This window comes from Oncorhynchus keta, chromosome 35 (assembly GCF_023373465.1).
Source record: "Oncorhynchus keta strain PuntledgeMale-10-30-2019 chromosome 35, Oket_V2, whole genome shotgun sequence".
NCBI classification, from domain to species: domain Eukaryota; kingdom Metazoa; phylum Chordata; class Actinopteri; order Salmoniformes; family Salmonidae; genus Oncorhynchus; species Oncorhynchus keta.
This window is the reverse complement of record NC_068455.1, coordinates 80,025,640-80,043,139: the sequence shown is the minus strand read 5'-3', so window position 1 is coordinate 80,043,139 and position 17,500 is coordinate 80,025,640. Positions and strand designations below refer to the sequence as shown.

The following is a 17,500-nucleotide window of genomic DNA, read 5'->3' as shown; positions in this document are numbered from 1 at the left end:
AGTTTAGCTGAACGTGCTTGTGCGTGTCGGCCCCTACCTCAGCAGACAGGATGGCATTGCCGCTCCTGCATGGTCCGCCGGCCTTGTCTCTGGTCATTATGGTTACGCAGGCTGGGAGACCCACGATGCACTGCTCCAGTCCCACACCAGACGCCTCACTCTGGCTCGCCACAGCGCTTGGGACGACAATCATGATGTCATTATTTTTATTTAATTTATATGAATTGTTTCATTTCATTTTTAATACAACAAAAATACATTTTGTTCATTCATAATTTATTTATTTGTTTATTCATATTTTATCTCTGATTACAGCAGCAAGTTCACGTCACACCATTCCATCAGCTCCTCCCGGGACGTGAATCAGCCAACTTTCGGATACTGGTCCACCTGACGACACCGACCTGGTAGTGATGACGGTTCCCAGCTGATATAGACTGACCTGGTAGTGATGACGGTTCCCAGCTGATATAGACTGACCTGGTAGTGATGATAGTCCCCAGCTGATATAGACTGACCTGGTAGTGATGATAGACCCCAGCTGATATAGACTGACCTGGTAGTGATGATAGACCCCAGCTGATATAGACTGACATGGTAGTGATGACGGTTCCCAGCTGATATAGACTGACCTGGTAGTGATGATAGACCCCAGCTGATATAGACTGACCTGGTAGTGATGATAGACCCCAGCTGATATAGACTGACCTGGTAGTGATGACGGTTCCCAGCTGATATAGACTGACCTGGTAGTGATGATAGACCCCAGCTGATATAGACTGACCTGGTAGTGATGATAGACCCCAGCTGATATAGACTGACCTGGTAGTGATGATAGACCCCAGCTGATATAGACTGACCTGGTAGTGATGATAGACCCCAGCTGATATAGACTGACCTGGTAGTGATGACGGTTCCCAGCTGATATAGACTGACCTGGTAGTGATCATAGACCCCAGCTGATATAGACTGACCTGGTAGTGATGATAGACCCCAGCTGATATAGACTAACCTGGTAGTGATGATAGACCCCAGCTGATATAGACTGACCTGGTAGTGATGACAGACCCCAGCTGATATAGACTGACCTGGTAGTGATGATAGACCCCAGCTGATATAGACTGACCTGGTAGTGATGACAGACCCCAGCTGATATAGACTGACCTGGTAGTGATGATAGACCCCAGCTGATATAGACTGACCTGGTAGTGATGATAGACCCCAGCTGATATAGACTGACCTGGTAGTGATGACAGACCCCAGCTGATATAGACTGACCTGGTAGTGATGACGGTTCCCAGCTGATATAGACTGACCTGGTAGTGATGATAGACCCCAGCTGATATAGACTGACCTGGTAGTGATGATAGACCCCAGCTGATATAGACTGACCTGGTAGTGATGACGGTTCCCAGCTGATATAGACTGACCTGGTAGTGATGATAGACCCCAGCTGATATAGACTGACCTGGTAGTGATGATAGATTCCAGCTGATATAGACTGACCTGGTAGTGATGATAGACCCCAGCTGATATAGACTGACCTGGTAGTGATGATAGACCTCAGCTGATATAGACTGACCTGGTAGTGATGACGGTTCCAGCTGATATAGACTGACCTGGTAGTGATGATAGACCCCAGCTGATATAGACTGACCTGGTAGTGATGATAGACCCAGCTGATATAGACTAACCTGGTAGTGATGATAGACCCCAGCTGATATAGACTGACCTGGTAGTGATGACAGACCCCAGCTGATATAGACTGACCTGGTAGTGATGATAGACCCCAGCTGATATAGACTGACCTGGTAGTGATGACAGACCCCAGCTGATATAGACTGACCTGGTAGTGATGATAGACCCCAGCTGATATAGACTGACCTGGTAGTGATGATAGACCCCAGCTGATATAGACTGACCTGGTAGTGATGATAGACCCCAGCTGATATAGACTGACCTGGTAGTGATGACGGTTCCCAGCTGATATAGACTGACCTGGTAGTGATGATAGACCCCAGCTGATATAGACTGACCTGGTAGTGATGACGGTTCCCAGCTGATATAGACTGACCTGGTAGTGATGATAGACCCCAGCTGATATAGACTGACCTGGTAGTGATGACAGATCCCAGCTGATATAGACTGACCTGGTAGTGATGATAGACCCCAGCTGATATAGACTGACCTGGTAGTGATGACGGTTCCCAGCTGATATAGACTGACCTGGTAGTGATGATAGACCCCAGCTGATATAGACTGACCTGGTAGTGATGATAGACCCCAGCTGATATAGACTGACCTGGTAGTGATGATAGACCCCAGCTGATATAGACTGACCTGGTAGTGATGATAGACCCCAGCTGATATAGACTGACCTGGTAGTGATGACGGTTCCCAGCTGATATAGACTGACCTGGTAGTGATGATAGACCCCAGCTGATATAGACTGACCTGGTAGTGATGATAGACCCCAGCTGATATAGACTGACCTGGTAGTGATGACAGACCCCAGCTGATATAGACTGACCTGGTAGTGATGATAGACCCCAGCTGATATAGACTGACCTGGTAGTGATGACAGTTCCCATCTGATATAGACTGACCTGGTAGTGATGATAGACCCCAGCTGATATAGACTGACCTGGTAGTGATGACGGTTCCCAGCTGATATAGACTGACCTGGTAGTGATGATAGACCCCAACTGATATAGACTGACCTGGTAGTGATGATAGACCCCAGCTGATATAGACTGACCTGGTAGTGATGATAGACCCCAGCTGATATAGACTGACCTGGTAGTGATGATAGACCCCAGCTGATATAGACTGACCTGGTAGTGATGATAGACCCCAGCTGATATAGACTGACCTGGTAGTGATGATAGACCCCAGCTGATATAGACTGACCTGGTAGTGATGATAGTCCCCAGTTTGTGGATAGACTTTCTCAGCCCCTCTGTCTCCATCAGTAAATCCAGCTGATCGTTCTCCTCAGCCTGGAACGGTAGCCCTACCGGAAATATACACGTTAAAAACTGTAGCCCTACCAGAAATACACACGTTAAAAACTGTAGCCCTACCGGAAATATACACGTTAAAACTGTAGCCCTACCGAAATACACATGTTAAAAACGGTAGCCCTACCGGAAATACATGTTAAAACGGTAGCCCTACCGGAAATATACACGTTAAAAACTGTAGCCCTACCGGAAATATACATGTTAAAAACGGTAGCCCTACCGGAAATACACGTTAAAAACTGTAGCCCTACCGGAAATACACATGTTAAAAACGGTAGCCCTACCGAAATATACATGTTAAAACTGTAGCCCTACCGGAAATATACACGTTAAAAACTGTAGCCCTACCGAAATATACACGTTAAAAACTGTAGCCCTACCGAAATACACATGTTAAAACGGTAGCCCTACCGGAAATACACATGTTAAAACGGTAGCCCTACCGGAAATATACACGTTAAAAACTGTAGCCCTACCGAAATATACATGTTAAAACGGTAGCCCTACCGGAAATACACGTTAAAAACTGTAGCCCTACCGAAATACACATGTTAAAAACGGTAGCCCTACCGAAATATACATGTTAAAAACGGTAGCCCTACCGGAAATACACATGTTAAAAACGGTAGCCCTACCGAAATATACACATTAAAAACTGTAGCCCTACCGAAATATACATGTTAAAACTGTAGCCCTACCGAAATATACACGTTAAAAACTGTAGCCCTACCGAAATATACACGTTAAAAACTGTAGCCCTACCGGAAATATACACGTTAAAAACTGTAGCCCTACCGAAATATACATGTTAAAACTGTAGCCCTACCGAAATATACACGTTAAAAACTGTAGCCCTACCGAAATATACATGTTAAAAACTGTAGCCCTACCGAAATATACATGTTAAAAACTGTAGCCCTACCGAAATATACACGTTAAAAACTGTAGCCCTACCGAAATATACATGTTAAAAACTGTAGCCCTACCGAAATATACATGTTAAAACGGTAGCCCTACCGGAAATATACACGTTAAAAACTGTAGCCCTACCGGAAATATACATGTTAAAAACGGTAGCCCTACCGGAAATACACGTTAAAAACTGTAGCCCTACCGGAAATACACATGTTAAAAACGGTAGCCCTACCGGAAATATACATGTTAAAAACGGTAGCCCTACCGGAAATACACATGTTAAAACGGTAGCCCTACCGGAAATATACACATTAAAACTGTAGCCCTACCGGAAATATACATGTTAAAAACTGTAGCCCTACCGGAAATATACACGTTAAAAACTGTAGCCCTACCGGAAATATACACGTTAAAAACTGTAGCCCTACCGGAAATATACACGTTAAAAACTGTAGCCCTACCGGAAATATACATGTTAAAAATGTAGCCCTACCGGAAATATACACGTTAAAAACTGTAGCCCTACCGAGAAATATACATGTTAAAAACTGTAGCCCTACCGGAAATATACATGTTAAAAACTGTAGCCCTACCGGAAATATACACGTTAAAAACTGTAGCCCTACCGGAAATATACATGTTAAAAACTGTAGCCCTACCGGAAATATACACGTTAAAAACTGTAGCCCTACCGAAATATACACGTTAAAAACTGTAGCCCTACCGAAATATACACGTTAAAAAACTGTAGCCCTACCGGAAATATACATGTTAAAAACTGTAGCCCTACCGGAAATATACACGTTAAAACTGTAGCCCTACCGGAAATATACATGTTAAAAACTGTAGCCCTACCGGAAATATACATGTTAAAAACTGTAGCCCTACCGGAAATATACACGTTAAAACTGTAGCCCTACCAAAATATACATGTTAAAACTGTAGCCCTACCGGAAATATACACGTTAAAAACTGTAGCCCTACCGGACTGTACAAAAATATAAACGTAACATGTAAAGTATTGTTTGTTTCAAGAGCAAAAAAAAAATCATAGAAATGTTCCATCTGCACAAAATATTATTTCTCTCAAATGTTGTGGAGAAATTACACAGGTGCACCTTGTGCTGGGGGAAATAAACGGCCACTTTAAAATGTGCAGTTTTATCACACAATACCAATGCCACAGATGTCTCAAGTTTAGAGGGAGCGTGCAGTTGTCATGCTGACTCCAGAAATGTCCACCAGAGCTCTTTCCAGAGAATTTAATGTTCCTTTTTCTACCATAAGCCGCCTGCCTCTAATATCGTTTTTAGAGAATTTGGCAGTACGTCCAACCGGCCTCCAGTGGCTGGGCCTGGCTCCCCAGTGGCTGGGCCTGGCTCCCCGGTGGCTGGGCCTGGCTCCCAAGTGGCTGGGCCTGGCTCCCCAGTGGCTGGGCCTGGCTCCCCAGCGGCTGGGCCTGGCTCCCCAGTGGCTGGGCCTGGCTCCCAAGTGGCTGGGCCTGGCTCCCGGTGGCTGGGCCTGGCTCCCAGTGGTGGCTGGGCCTGGCTCCCCAGTGGCTGGGCCTGGCTCCCAGTGGCTGGGCCTTTCCCTCTAAGGACAACCCATGGCTACACTCTTGCCCAGTCGTGAAATCCACAGATAATGGGCTAAATAATTAGATAATGGGCTAAATAATTAGATAATGGGCTAAATAATTAGATAATGGGCTAAATAATTAGATAATGGGCTAAATAATTAGATAATGGGCTAAATAATTAATTAACTAAGGAATTGAATTCAATTGAACAATTTCCTATATGAACTGTAACTCAGTAAAATATTTGAAATTGTTGCATGTTTCGTTTATATTTTTATTCAGTAATCATGTTAAAAAACGTAGCCCTACCAGAAATAAACATATTTATAACAGTAGCCCTACCAGAAATAAACATATTTATAACCGTAGCCCTACCAGAAATACACATATTTATAACAGTAGCCCTACCAGAAATAAACATATTTATAACCGTAGCCCTACCAGAAATACACATATTTATAACAGTAACCCTACCAGAAATACACATATTTATAACAGTAGCCCTACCAGAAATACACATATTTATAACAGTAGCCCTACCAGAAATACACATATTTATAACAGTAGCCCTACCAGAAATAAACATATTTATAACAGTAGCCCTACCAGAAATACACATATTTATAACAGTAGCCCTACCAGAAATACACATATTTATAACAGTAGCCCTACCAGAAATAAACATATTTATAACAGTAGCCCTACCAGAAATACACATATTTATAACAGTAGCCCTACCAGAAATACACATATTTATAACAGTAGCCCTACCAGAAATACACATATTTATAACAGTAGCCCTACCAGAAATACACATATTTATAACCGTAGCCCTACCAGAAATAAACATACTTATAACAGTAGCCCTACCAGAAATACACATATTTATAACCATAGCCCTACCAGAAATACACATATTTATAACAGTAGCCCTACCAGAAATACACATATTTATAACAGTAGCCCTACCAGAAATACACATATTTATAACAGTAGCCCTACCAGAAATACACATATTTATAACAGTAGCCCTACCAGAAATAAACACATTTATAACAGTAGCCCTACCAGAAATAAACACATTTATAACAGTAGCCCTACCAGAAATAAACACATTTATAACAGTAGCCCTACCAGAAATAAACATATTTATAACAGTAGCCCTACCAGAAATAAACATATTTATAACAGTAACCCTACCAGAAATACACATATTTATAACAGTAGCCCTACCAGAAATAAACATATTTATAACAATAGCCCTACCAGAAATAAACATATTTATAACAGTAACCCTACCAGAAATACATATTTATAACAGTAGCCCTACCAGAAATAAACATATTTATAACAGTAACCCTACCAGAAATAAACATATTTATAACTGTAGCCATACAGGAAATACACATATTTAAAATAGTAGCCATACAGGAAATAAACAGGACCTTGCCCCAGGACTACCTGACATGATGACTCCTTGCTGTCCCCAGTCCACCTGACCGTGCTGCTGCTCCAGTTTCAACTGTTCTGCCTTATTATTATTCGACCATGCTGGTCATTTATGAACATTTGAACATCTTGGCCATGTTCTGTTATAATCTCCACCGGCACAGCCAGAAGAGGACTGGCCACCCCACATAGCCTGGTTCCTCTCTAGGTTTCTTCCTAGGTTTTGGCCTTTCTAGGGGTTTTTCCTAGCCACCGTGCTTCTACACCTGCATTGCTTGCTGTTTGGGGTTTTAGGCTGGGTTTCTGTGCAGCACTTTGAGATATCAACTGATGTACGAAGGGCTATATAAATACATTTGATTCGATTTGATTTGATTTGATATTTATAACTGTAGCCATACAGGAAATAAACATGTTTAAAACAGTAGCCCAGGTTATCAAGTTATTTCCTGGCTGACGTAACCCATGTGAATCACAACACAGGGAGTGCTGTGACCACACTGGTCTGCAAAGGAGGCCATTTCCTAATGCAATATTAGCTCGTTGTTTTGGATTTGAAAATCCAACCATTGTAATAGCAGGGGGCGGGGCTCAGAGGCTGTGTGTGTTTGAGTGAGAGGAGAGCCAACCAGTAAAAGCACAGCATCTCCTTCATTATCAACGCATCGTGCGAACAACATCAAACACCCTTTAAAAGTTAGTTGTTACCTAATTTCACATGCCATGGAATGGAACATGTTACAGACCTTGGCTGGCCAGATCCCTCAGCCTCTCCCCAAGGCCTCTCTCAGCCTGCAGGCTCGCGGCGCGGGCCTCCACGCTCAGGGCCTTCTCTGTCTGGGTACATGTGTCAACGATACCCCCCTGGCCATGGAGTAAGGTGTCCAGCTGGGCCTGCAAGACCTGGAGAGAGAGAGAGAGAGAGAGAGAGAGAGAGAGAGAGAGAGAGAGAGAGAGAGACCGAGAGAGACAGAGACCGAGAGAGACAGAGACCGAGAGAGACAGAGAGAGAGAGGATAGGATTATTTTTGTACTCCCTCCCTCCCCCTCTCTCTCTCTCCCTACCTTCTGTTTCAGTCCGTAGGTGACCTCTAGCTCCATCAGTAGGACACTCTCTCTCTCTCCCTACCTTCTGTTTCAGTCCGTAGGTGACCTCTAGCTCCATCAGTAGGACACTCTCTCTCTCTCCCTACCTTCTGTTTCAGTCCGTAGGTGACCTCTAGCTCCATCAGTAGGACACTCTCTCCTCCCTACCTTCTGTTTCAGTCCGTAGGTGACCTCTAGCTCCATCAGTAGGACACTCTCTCTCTCTCCCTACCTTCTGTTTCAGTCCGTAGGTGACCTCTAGCTCCATCAGTAGGACACTCTCTCTCTCTCTCTCTCTCTACCTTCTGTTTCAGTCCGTAGGTGACCTCTAGCTCCATCAGTAGGACACTCTCTCTCTCTACCTTCTGTTTCAGTCCGTAGGTGACCTCTAGCTCCATCAGTAGGACACTCTCTCTCTCTCTCTCTCTCTACCTTCTGTTTCAGTCCGTAGGTGACCTCTAGCTCCATCAGTAGGACACTCTCTCTCTCCTCCCTACCTTCTGTTTCAGTCCGTAGGTGACCTCTAGCTCCATCAGTAGGACACTCTCTCTCTCTCCCTACCTTCTGTTTCAGTCCGTAGGTGACCTCTAGCTCCATCAGTAGGACACTCTCTCTCCTCCCTACCTTCTGTTTCAGTCCGTAGGTGACCTCTAGCTCCATCAGTAGGACACTCTCTCTCCTCCCTACCTTCTGTTTCAGTCCGTAGGTGACCTCTAGCTCCATCAGTAGGACACTCTCTCTCTCTCTCTCCCTACCTTCTGTTTCAGTCCGTAGGTGACCTCTAGCTCCATCAGTAGGGCACTCTCTCTCCTCCCTACCTTCTGTTTCAGTCCGTAGGTGACCTCTAGCTCCATCAGTAGGACACTCTCTCCTCCCTACCTTCTGTTTCAGTCCGTAGGTGACCTCTAGCTCCATCAGTAGGACACTCTCTCTCCTCCCTACCTTCTGTTTCAGTCCGTAGGTGACCTCTAGCTCCATCAGTAGGACACTCTCTCCTCCCTACCTTCTGTTTCAGTCCGTAGGTGACCTCTAGCTCCATCAGTAGGACACTCTCTCTCTCTCCCTATCTTCTGTTTCAGTCCGTAGGTGACCTCTAGCTCCATCAGTAGGACACTCTCTCTCCTCCCTACCTTCTGTTTCAGTCCGTAGGTGACCTCTAGCTCCATCAGTAGGACACTCTCTCTCTCTCCCTACCTTCTGTTTCAGTCCGTAGGTGACCTCTAGCTCCATCAGTAGGACACTCTCTCTCTCTCTCTCTCCCTACCTTCTGTTTCAGTCCGTAGGTGACCTCTAGCTCCATCAGTAGGACACTCTCTCTCTCTCTACCTTCTGTTTCAGTCCGTAGGTGACCTCTAGCTCCATCAGTAGGACACTCTCTCTCTCTCTCTCTCTACCTTCTGTTTCAGTCCGTAGGTGACCTCTAGCTCCATCAGTAGGACTCTCTCTCTCTCTCTACCTTCTGTTTCAGTCCGTAGGTGACCTCTAGCTCCATCAGTAGGACACTCTCTCTCCTCCTACCTTCTGTTTCAGTCCGTAGGTGACCTCTAGCTCCATCAGTAGGACACTCTCTCTCCTCCCTACCTTCTGTTTCAGTCCGTAGGTGACCTCTAGCTCCATCAGTAGGACACTCTCTCCTCCCTACCTTCTGTTTCAGTCCGTAGGTGACCTCTAGCTCCATCAGTAGGACACTCTCTCTCCTCCCCTACCTTCTGTTTCAGTCCGTAGGTGACCTCTAGCTCCATCAGTAGGACACTCTCTCTCCTCTCTACCTTCTGTTTCAGTCCGTAGGTGACCTCTAGCTCCATCAGTAGGACACTCTCTCTCCTCCCTACCTTCTGTTTCAGTCCGTAGGTGACCTCTAGCTCCATCAGTAGGACACTCTCTCTCTCCCCCTACCTTCTGTTTCAGTCCGTAGGTGACCTCTAGCTCCATCAGTAGGACACTCTCTCTCCTCCTCTACCTTCTGTTTCAGTCCGTAGGTGACCTCTAGCTCCATCAGTAGGACACTCTCTCTCTCTCTCTCTCTCTACCTTCTGTTTCAGTCCAGGGGTGACCTCTAGCTCCATCAGTAGGACACTCTCTCTCCTCCCTACCTTCTGTTTCAGTCCGTAGGTGACCTCTAGCTCCATCAGTAGGACACTCTCTCTCTCTCTCTCCCTACCTTCTGTTTCAGTCCGTAGGTGACCTCTAGCTCCATCAGTAGGGCACTCTCTCTCCTCCCTACCTTCTGTTTCAGTCCGTAGGTGACCTCTAGCTCCATCAGTAGGACACTCTCTCTCCTCTCTACCTTCTGTTTCAGTCCGTAGGTGACCTCTAGCTCCATCAGTAGGACACTCTCTCTCTCTCTCTCCCTACCTTCTGTTTCAGTCCGTAGGTGACCTCTAGCTCCATCAGTAGGACACTCTCTCTCTGTCCTCCCTACCTTCTGTTTCAGTCCGTAGGTGACTCTCTAGCTCCATCAGTAGGACACTCTCTCTCTGTCCTCCCTACCTTCTGTTTCAGTCCGTAGGGTGACCTCTAGCTCCATCAGTAGGACACTCTCTCTCTCTCTCTCCCTACCTTCTGTTTCAGTCCGTAGGTGACCTCTAGCTCCATCAGTAGGACACTCTCTCCTCTCTATCTTCTGTTTCAGTCCGTAGGTGACCTCTAGCTCCATCAGTAGGACACTCTCTCTCTCCTCCCTACCTTCTGTTTCAGTCCGTAGGTGGCCTCTAGCTCCATCAGTAGGACACTCTCTCTCTCCTCCCTATCAGTCCGTAGGTGACCTCTAGCTCCATCAGTAGGACACTCTCTCTCTCTCTCCTCTACCTTCTGTTTCAGTCCGTAGTGACCTCTAGCTCCATCAGTAGGACACTCTCTCTCTCCTCCCTACCTTCTGTTTCAGTCCGTAGGTGACCTCTAGCTCCATCAGTAGGACACTCTCTCTCTGTCCTCCCTACCTTCTGTTTCAGTCCGTAGGTGACCTCTAGCTCCATCAGTAGGGCACTCTCTCTCTCCCTACCTTCTGTTTCAGTCCGTAGGTGACCTCTAGCTCCATCAGTAGGACTCACTCTCTCTCTCTCCCTACCTTCTGTTTCAGTCCGTAGGTGACCTCTAGCTCCATCAGTAGGACACTCTCTCTCTGTCCTCCCTACCTTCTGTTTCAGTCCGTAGTGACCTCTAGCTCCATCAGTAGGACTCACTCTCTCTCTCTCCCTACCTTCTGTTTCAGTCCGTAGGTGACCTCTAGCTCCATCAGTAGGACTCACTCTCTCTCTCTCCCTACCTTCTGTTTCAGTCCGTAGGTGACCTCTAGCTCCATCAGTAGGACTCACTCTCTCTCTCTCCCTACCTTCTGTTTCAGTCCGTAGGTGACCTCTAGCTCCATCAGTAGGACTCTCTCTCTCTCTCCCTACCTTCTGTTTCAGTCCGTAGGTGACCTCTAGCTCCATCAGTAGGACTCACTCCTCTCTCTCCCTACCTTCTGTTTCAGTCCGTAGGTGACCTCTAGCTCCATCAGTAGGACACTCTCTCTCTGTCCTCCCTACCTTCTGTTTCAGTCCGTAGGTGACCTCTAGCTCCATCAGTAGGACTCACTCTCTCTCTCTCCCTACCTTCTGTTTCAGTCCGTAGGTGACCTCTAGCTCCATCAGTAGGACTCACTCTCTCTCTCCCTACCTTCTGTTTCAGTCCGTAGGTGACCTCTAGCTCCATCAGTAGGGCACTCTCTCTCTCCCTACCTTCTGTTTCAGTCCGTAGGTGACCTCTAGCTCCATCAGTAGGACACTCTCTCTCTGTCCTCCCTACCTTCTGTTTCAGTCCGTAGGTGACCTCTAGCTCCATCAGTAGGACTCACTCTCTCTCTCTCCCTACCTTCTGTTTCAGTCCGTAGGTGACCTCTAGCTCCATCAGTAGGACACTCTCTCTCTCTCTCCTCCCTACCTTCTGTTTCAGTCCGTAGGTGACCTCTAGCTCCATCAGTAGGACACTCTCTCTCCTCCCTACCTTCTGTTTCAGTCCGTAGGTGACCTCTAGCTCCATCAGTAGGACTCTCTCTCTCTCTCTCTCTACCTTCTGTTTCAGTCTGTAGGTGACCTCTAGCTCCATCAGTAGGACACTCTCTCTCTCTCTCTACCTTCTGTTTCAGTCCGTAGGTGACCTCTAGCTCCATCAGTAGGACACTCTCTCTCCTCCCTACCTTCTGTTTCAGTCCGTAGGTGACCTCTAGCTCCATCAGTAGGACACTCTCTCTCTCTCTCTCTACCTTCTGTTTCAGTCCGTAGGTGACCTCTAGCTCCATCAGTAGGACACTCTCTCTCTCTCTACCTTCTGTTTCAGTCCGTAGGTGACCTCTAGCTCCATCAGTAGGACACTCTCTCTCTCTCCCTACCTTCTGTTTCAGTCCGTAGGTGACCTCTAGCTCCATCAGTAGGACACTCTCTCTCTCTCCTCCCTACCTTCTGTTTCAGTCCGTAGGTGACCTCTAGCTCCATCAGTAGGACACTCTCTCTCTCTCTCTCCTCTCTACCTTCTGTTTCAGTCCGTAGGTGACCTCTAGCTCCATCAGTAGGACACTCTCTCTCCCTCCCTATCTTCTGTTTCAGTCCGTAGGTGACCTCTAGCTCCATCAGTAGGACACTCTCTCTCCTCCCTACCTTCTGTTTCAGTCCGTAGGTGACCTCTAGCTCCATCAGTAGGACACTCTCTCTCTCTCTCTCCTCCCTATCTTCTGTTTCAGTCCGTAGGTGACCCTAGCTCCATCAGTAGGACACTCTCTCTCCTCCCTACCTTCTGTTTCAGTCCGTAGGTGACCTCTAGCTCCATCAGTAGGACACTCTCTCTCTCTCTACCTTCTGTTTCAGTCCGTAGGTGACCTCTAGCTCCATCAGTAGGGCACTCTCTCTCTCCCTACCTTCTGTTTCAGTCCGTAGGTGACCTCTAGCTCCATCAGTAGGACACTCTCTCTCACTCTCTCCTCCCTACCTTCTGTTTCAGTCCGTAGGTGACCTCTAGCTCCATCAGTAGGACACTCTCTCTCTCTCCCTACCTTCTGTTTCAGTCCGTAGGTGACCTCTAGCTCCATCAGTAGGACACTCTCTCTCTCTCCTCCCTACCTTCTGTTTCAGTCCGTAGGTGACCTCTAGCTCCATCAGTAGGACACTCTCTCTCTCTCTCTCTCTCTACCTTCTGTTTCAGTCCGTAGGTGACCTCTAGCTCCATCAGTAGGACACTCTCTCTCTCTCTCTCTCCCTACCTTCTGTTTCAGTCCGTAGGTGACCTCTAGCTCCATCAGTAGGACTCACTCTCTCTCTCTCCCTACCTTCTGTTTCAGTCCGTAGGTGACCTCTAGCTCCATCAGTAGGGCACTCTCTCTCTCTCCCTACCTTCTGTTTCAGTCCGTAGGTGACCTCTAGCTCCATCAGTAGGACACTCTCTCTCTGTCCTCCCTACCTTCTGTTTCAGTCCGTAGGTGACCTCTAGCTCCATCAGTAGGACTCACTCTCTCTCTCTCCCTACCTTCTGTTTCAGTCCGTAGGTGACCTCTAGCTCTATCAGTAGGACACTCTCTCTCTCTCTCCTCCCTACCTTCTGTTTCAGTCCGTAGGTGACCTCTAGCTCCATCAGTAGGACACTCTCTCTCTCTCTCTACCTTCTGTTTCAGTCCGTAGGTGACCTCTAGCTCCATCAGTAGGACACTCTCTCTCTCCTCCCTACCTTCTGTTTCAGTCCGTAGGTGACCTCTAGCTCCATCAGTAGGACACTCTCTCTCCTCCCTACCTTCTGTTTCAGTCCGTAGGTGACCTCTAGCTCCATCAGTAGGGCACTCTCTCTCCTCCCTACCTTCTGTTTCAGTCCGTAGGTGACCTCTAGCTCCATCAGTAGGACACTCTCTCTCTCTCTCCTCTCTACCTTCTGTTTCAGTCCGTAGGTGACCTCTAGCTCCATCAGTAGGACACTCTCTCTCTCTCTCTCTCCCTACCTTCTGTTTCAGTCCGTAGGTGACCTCTAGCTCCATCAGTAGGACACTCTCTCTCCTCCCTACCTTCTGTTTCAGTCCGTAGGTGACCTCTAGCTCCATCAGTAGGACACTCTCTCTCTCTCTCTCCTCTCTACCTTCTGTTTCAGTCCGTAGGTGACCTCTAGCTCCATCAGTAGGACACTCTCTCTCTCTCTCTCTCCCTACCTTCTGTTTCAGTCCGTAGGTGACCTCTAGCTCCATCAGTAGGACACTCTCTCTCCTCCCTACCTTCTGTTTCAGTCCGTAGGTGACCTCTAGCTCCATCAGTAGGACACTCTCTCTCTCTCTCTACCTTCTGTTTCAGTCCGTAGGTGACCTCTAGCTCCATCAGTAGGACACTCTCTCTCTCTCCCTACCTTCTGTTTCAGTCCGTAGGTGACCTCTAGCTCCATCAGTAGGGCACTCTCTCTCCTCCCTACCTTCTGTTTCAGTCCGTAGGTGACCTCTAGCTCCATCAGTAGGGCACTCTCTCTCTCTCTCTACCTTCTGTTTCAGTCCGTAGGTGACCTCTAGCTCCATCAGTAGGACACTCTCTCTCTCTCTCTCTCTCTCTCTCCCTACCTTCTGTTTCAGTCCGTAGGTGACCTCTAGCTCCATCAGTAGGACACTCTCTCTCTCTCTCTCTCTACCTTCTGTTTCAGTCCGTAGGTGACCTCTAGCTCCATCAGTAGGACACTCTCTCTCTCTCCCTACCTTCTGTTTCAGTCAGTAGGTGACCTCTAGCTCCATCAGTAGGACACTCTCTCTCTCCTCCCTACCTTCTGTTTCAGTCCGTAGGTGACCTCTAGCTCCATCAGTAGGACACTCTCTCTCCTCCCTACCTTCTGTTTCAGTCCGTAGGTGACCTCTAGCTCCATCAGTAGGACACTCTCTCTCTCTCCCTCTACCTTCTGTTTCAGTCCGTAGGTGACCTCTAGCTCCATCAGTAGGGCTCTCTCTCTCTCTCTCTCTCTACCTTCTGTTTCAGTCCGTAGGTGACCTCTAGCTCCATCAGTAGGGCACACTCTCTCCTCCCTACCTTCTGTTTCAGTCCGTAGGTGACCTCTAGCTCCATCAGTAGGACACTCTCTCTCCTCCCTACCTTCTGTTTCAGTCCGTAGGTGACCTCTAGCTCCATCAGTAGGACACTCTCTCCTCCTACCTTCTGTTTCAGTCCGTAGGTGACCTCTAGCTCCATCAGTAGGACACTCTCTCTCCTCCCTACCTTCTGTTTCAGTCCGTAGGTGACCTCTAGCTCCATCAGTAGGACACTCTCTCTCCCTCTCTACCTTCTGTTTCAGTCCGTAGGTGACCTCTAGCTCCATCAGTAGGACACTCTCTCTCTCTCCCTACCTTCTGTTTCAGTCCGTAGGTGACCTCTAGCTCCATCAGTAGGACACTCTCTCCTCCCTACCTTCTGTTTCAGTCCGTAGGTGACCTCTAGCTCCATCAGTAGGACACTCTCTCTCTCTCCTCTACCTTCTGTTTCAGTCCGTAGGTGACCTCTAGCTCCATCAGTAGGACACTCTCTCTCTCCCTACCTTCTGTTTCAGTCCGTAGGTGGCCTCTAGCTCCATCAGTAGGACACTCTCTCTCTCCTCCCTACCTTCTGTTTCAGTCCGTAGGTGACCTCTAGCTCCATCAGTAGGACACTCTCTCTCTCTCTCCTCCCTACCTTCTGTTTCAGTCCGTAGGTGACCTCTAGCTCCATCAGTAGGACACTCTCTCTCCTCCCTACCTTCTGTTTCAGTCCGTAGGTGACCTCTAGCTCCATCAGTAGGACACTCTCTCTCTCCTCCCTACCTTCTGTTTCAGTCCGTAGGTGACCTCTAGCTCCATCAGTAGGACACTCTCTCTCTCTCCCTACCTTCTGTTTCAGTCCGTAGGTGACCTCTAGCTCCATCAGTAGGACACTCTCTCTCTCTCTCCCTACCTTCTGTTTCAGTCCGTAGGTGACCTCTAGCTCCATCAGTAGGACACTCACTCTCTCTCCTCCCTACCTTCTGTTTCAGTCCGTAGGTGACCTCTAGCTCCATCAGTAGGACACTCTCTCTCTCTCTCTCTACCTTCTGTTTCAGTCCGTAGGTGACCTCTAGCTCCATCAGTAGGACACTCTCTCTCCCTACCTTCTGTTTCAGTCCGTAGGTGACCTCTAGCTCCATCAGTAGGACACTCTCTCTCCTCCTACCTTCTGTTTCCCAGTCCGTAGGTGACCTCTAGCTCCATCAGTAGGACACTCTCTCTCCTCCCTACCTTCTGTGTTTCAGTCCGTAGGTGACCTCTAGCTCCATCAGTAGGACACTCTCTCTCTCCCTCTCTACCTTCTGTTTCAGTCCGTAGGTGACCTCTAGCTCCATCAGTAGGACACTCTCTCTCTCTCTCTCTCTCTACCTTCTGTTTCAGTCCGTAGGTGACCTCTAGCTCCATCAGTAGGGCACTCTCTCTCCTCCCTACCTTCTGTTTCAGTCCGTAGGTGACCTCTAGCTCCATCAGTAGGACACTCTCTCTCCTCCCTACCTTCTGTTTCAGTCCGTAGGTGACCTCCTAGCTCCATCAGTAGGACACTCTCTCTCTCCCTACCTTCTGTTTCAGTCCGTAGGTGACTCCTAGCTCCATCAGTAGGACACTCTCTCTCCTCCCTACCTTCTGTTTCAGTCCGTAGGTGACCTCTAGCTCCATCAGTAGGACACTCTCTCTCTCTCTCCCTCTCTACCTTCTGTTTCAGTCCGTAGGTGACCTCTAGCTCCATCAGTAGGACACTCTCTCTCTCTCCCTACCTTCTGTTTCAGTCCGTAGGTGACCTCTAGCTCCATCAGTAGGACACTCTCTCCTCCCTACCTTCTGTTTCAGTCGTGGTGACCTCTAGCTCCATCAGTAGGACACTCTCTCTCTCTCTCCTCTACCTTCTGTTTCAGTCCGTAGGTGACCTCTAGCTCCATCAGTAGGACACTCTCTCTCCTCCCTACCTTCTGTTTTCAGTCCGTAGGTGGCCTCTAGCTCCATCAGTAGGACACTCTCTCTCCTCCCTACCTTCTGTTTCCAGTCCATTAGGGGTGACCTCTAGCTCCATCAGTAGGACACTCTCTCTCTCTCTCCCTACCTTCTGTTTCAGTCCGTAGGTGACCTCTAGCTCCATCAGTAGGGCACTCTCTCTCCTCCCTACCTTCTGTTTCAGTCCGTAGGTGACCTCTAGCTCCATCAGTAGGACCTCTCTCTCTCCTCCCTACCTTCTGTTTCAGTCCGTAGGTGACCTCTAGCTCCATCAGTAGGACCTCTCTCTCTCTCTCCCTACCTTCTGTTTCAGTCCGTAGGTGACCTCTAGCTCCATCCAGTAGGACACTCTCTCTCTCTCTCCCTACCTTCTGTTTCAGTCCGTAGGTGACCTCTAGCTCCATCAGTAGGACACTCACTCTCTCTCCTCCCTACCTTCTGTTTCAGTCCGTAGGTGACCTCAGCTCCATCAGTAGGACA

At 47.9% G+C, this 17,500-nt stretch overlaps 1 pseudogene; it reads right to left on the bottom strand.

Moving 5' to 3' along the window:
• Positions 1 to 17,500, bottom strand: part of LOC127915543 (tripartite motif-containing protein 2-like) — a 44,743-nt pseudogene that overhangs the window by 25,408 nt on the left and 1,835 nt on the right.